The 4,262-nt window shown below is 44.0% G+C and overlaps 1 pseudogene; it reads left to right on the forward strand.

Annotated features, from left to right (window-relative positions):
- Positions 1–2,216: 2,216 nt before the first annotated feature.
- On the forward strand, positions 2,217–2,615 carry LOC116890030 (annotated as a pseudogene).
- The last annotated feature ends 1,647 nt before the right edge of the window (positions 2,616–4,262 follow it).

Consider the following 4,262-nt stretch of genomic DNA (forward strand, 5'->3'; position numbering starts at 1 on the left):
CTGTTGAACTCCCGAGAGAGGTGCTTGCTCAAGGAGCTGCTTTGAACTGGAATAATGCATACTCTTCCTCTAAAGGGGAGGACCCTCTCATACTGGTCCCCTTTCTACCTGCTCAATTACGCTATTCTATTATACTATAAAGCAAATACTTGCATTTTTCATGTGAATTCAAAAGAAGTATGTGTTTACAGTTCTTATCAAACTACAAAGCCAAAGCAATTTACGAATTAAACAGCAACAGAAGGCCAAACCATTAAAATTCAAATTAACAGCATTAATTTAGTGCAATATGTGATACTGTTTTCCAAAAACTCTGTTGCCGGCATAGGGCTTACATATAACAATGCAGCCTCAGGTCAGGGTCTATATATCATCCATTTGTGCAGTGTAACTTTGAGAGCGCTACCACAAAAACAACAACAATACAGTTCGTTCACTTAAGTGGGATTCTTGTCCTACTTCAAGAAACAGCTTTCCGATAAAATCAGCGGAGTGAATGATGATCCTAGAATAATTCTGTGAAGCTCCAGCTATGCAAATTGTGTTAAGTTTAACATTACAGCGTTTTTAAAAGTATGACTGGGGTTATTTAGTCCAACTGTGAGAGCGATGAATATGTCATGTTCACAGTTAATGGGTTACTCAAATGTAGAGTCCAAGCAAAACAGGGACTTAGACAACAAACATAGCAGGTGGCATAGTAAGCGCCTTTCTACATTTTTAATTGTTTATGCTGGCGCCATCAGAGTTTTTGTCCTGACCATGTCTCCCCAGCTCATTTCTCTCAAGGCACTGAAAATGCCACAGTGCCCTTTGATGCAAACAAGGCCACACATTTAAACACAGTGTCAGGATTGCAAGACATTAATTAACTTATTACATCATAGTTTTGATAGGCTAGAATGTTACATTAATTTTTTTATGTTTCAGAAAAAGAAAACACTAAGTTAAAAGTTTTTGGTCTGAACAGAGACACGAGAGAACATACCCAGGTCGGTCTTGAGATCTTCTGATTAATTAAAAAAAAAAAAAAAAGGACCTCAGAAAGGGAAGGAGATGAATAAAATTTTAAAAAGATTTGAGGTACTCAAAAATGTTCTAGAACAAAGCATAAATTTCTAATTTGTTTTAGTTAAACAAACAAATGAAACTGCCTAACGACAAAAATCAGGGGGCTGGAGAGATGGCTCAGTGGTTAAGAGCGCTGGCTGCTCTTCCAGAGACCTTGGTTTGATTTTCAGGACCCATGTGGTTGCTCCTGTCTGTAACTCCAGTTTCCAGAGCATCCAACACCGCCTTCTGGCCTCCAAGGGTGTCAGACAATGTTCTTGAGCCACGAATGCTTTCTCTGCAAACACCTCAGCAGCCGGGGGCTCTCCTCACTCTCTGCTTCGACAACCTTAAATCGCTGAAGGCACGCGGCAGAGATGGACAATAAAATGTCGCAGAGGAAGTGTTGCTGAGTTAGACGGAACTTTAAAAGCCTGCCGGGCAAACTTCTTTTTTTTTTTTTTTTTTGGTTCTTTTTTTCGGAGCTGGGGACCGAACCCAGGGCCTTGCGCTTCCTAGGCAAGGGCTCTACCACTGAGCTAAATCCCCAACCCCGCAAACTTCTAAACTACAAATTAGGAGGCAAATGTTTACATCTCCAGCAAGAATTTCTACTGCCTTAAAGGTAAGAACATATTAACACCTTTTATTGAGGATTTTTTAAAAAGATTTATTTATTTTATGTATGTGAGCACACTGTCGCTGACTTCAGACACACCAGAAGAGGGCATCAGATCCCATCACAGATGGTTGTGAGCCACCATGTGGTTGCTGGGAATTGAACTCAGGACCTCGGGAAGAGCAGCCAGCGCTCTTAACCACTGAGCCATCTCTCCAGAACCCATTTACTGAGTTTTACAGTCAAAGTTAGGGCTTACTGACCAGAGGACAAATTGTGAAGTCTCTCTCTCTTTTTTTTTTTTCCTTTTTTTTTTCGGAGCTCGGGACCGAACCCAGGCCTTGTGCTTGCTAGGCAAGCGTTCTACCACTGAGCTAAATCCCCAACCCCTGTGAAGTCTCTTGATAGGTTCCTTAACTCAGTCAAGTTACAAACTTAAATAGCCTGTTTAGGAAATAAATCCCTCTTTCCCCCTGCCGCCACCAAGTGGCGTGGAGGCGGAAGCTCGGGTGCGTTCAAGATACTGCGTCACCCGTGATCCACCACCATGGCCGAGGAAGGCATAGCTGTTGGAGGTGTAATGGACGTGAACACTGCTCTACAAGGGGTGCTGAAGACCCCCCTCCACCTTATTCTCGATGGCCTAGCACGTGGCATACGCAAAGCTGCCGAAGCTTCAGACAAGCGCCAAGCCCGTCTCTGTGTGCTTGCATCCGACTGTGACGAGCCCATGTGTGTCAAGATGGCGGAGGTACTTTGTGCTGAGCTCCAACCTGATAAAGGTTGACGACAACAAGAAACCAGGGGAATGGCTAGGCCTCTGTAAAATCGATCGAGAGGGGAAACCACGGAAAGCAGTTGGTTGCCGTTGCTTAGAGGTTAAGGACTATGGCAAAGACTCTCAGCCCAGGATGTCACCGAGGAGTACTTCAAGTGCAAGAAATGAATAAACAAAATTTTGGCTCATTAAAAAAAAAAAAAAAGGAAATAAATCCCCGTAATGGGCATTGCTTTGGGATTGGCCAGCTGACCCTGGAACAGTCTTAATCCCCTTGCAGAAGGGGATGTATTAAAAAGAGGCAGCATGGTCACTCAGACAGGAACTACACTTGTCCCTCTACTGTGTGGCTGAAGTCATATGAGTGGAATGTGATCATGAGTCTATGAGCCCAGGGTTCTGGACCCCATTCATGTCTTTTCCTCCATTTTCCCATGCAGACTTACATTTTGATAACTAGGATCGGAAGTGAGTGTCTGTAAGCTTTATATATAAAAAACTCAGACAAATCATTTAGGCTTTGTAGACCTTAATAGTTTTGTTACACTGTTATATTAGTTATTACCATAGGATGATTGCACCAATGTGCATTCATACAACACACACACACACACACACACACACACACACACACGTACACACTCACACACCCAGAGCCATCACATACACATTCACACACACAGCCACACATACATACACACACACACAGAGCCATCATACATACACACACACATACAGTCATCACACACACACAGCCATCACACCCATACAGAGCTACCATACAAACACACACACACACACACACACACACACACACACACAGAGCCAGCACACACATACAGAGCCACCATATAAACACACACACACACACACACATACAGCCATCACACACATACAGAGCCACCATACAAACACACATACAGAGCCATCACACACATACAGAGCCACCATACAAACACACATACAGAGCCATCACACACACACACACACACACACACACACACACACACAGAGCCATCACACACAATGTTCAAACGTGTGTTCCACGGGTGATTGTACATCCAGTCCAGTTGACCATGAAGCTTAACCATTTTTGTTACCTCCACTGTTTGGCAGAATTTACCAATGAATTTTACAGATGTTCTATGGAACCAGGGAAAGGGGTCTGCGGGCACAGGACAGCTGTCCTTGGTTTGCTTGTGCAGCGTGCAGTTGACCTGCCTGTACTACCTGATAAGAGACGGACACTGGCTCTCATGATAATGCCCCCCTTACTTTAGGGCAGCAAGATGATTTAGCTAGCAAACAATAATGGGAACAATGACACCACCTTGATGAATCTCAAGAAGGAATTGATGACTTCTAGTTCAAACCACTTCTGAGCCGAGACATGGGGTAAGAAAATGCATCATATGTGCTACTAAGGGGAGAGGAAGAATGACATGGAGTAAAGTGGACTAGAAAGACAAAACACCATGGCGCACCTCTTCAGGGATGGTCTGCCCCTGCCTATGTGAGTGAACTTGCTTTTGTCTTTCTTGGATTTGCTTGTGTGCTACAACTCTCTCCCTGCTCTCCGAGTGTGTGTCTTCATGCTCCTTAATGAAACAACAAGGAGAGAAGAAAGTGCCATTTTAGTGCAAGCACAGACCACACATTAGTAAGTGACCATGACCGTGCTTCCATCCGACTATTTGCAGGAATAGCCACCAGGCCAATCTTGCCCACAGACTACGGTGGCTGTACTTTATCCTGGGGGTGATGGAGTCGTGGATTTGGAGGACTCTAAGTCTCCGTGCAAGAGAGAGACTCTAA

Source organism: Rattus rattus, chromosome 1 (genome assembly GCF_011064425.1).
Source record: "Rattus rattus isolate New Zealand chromosome 1, Rrattus_CSIRO_v1, whole genome shotgun sequence".
In the NCBI taxonomy this organism is placed as follows: Eukaryota; Metazoa; Chordata; class Mammalia; order Rodentia; family Muridae; genus Rattus; species Rattus rattus.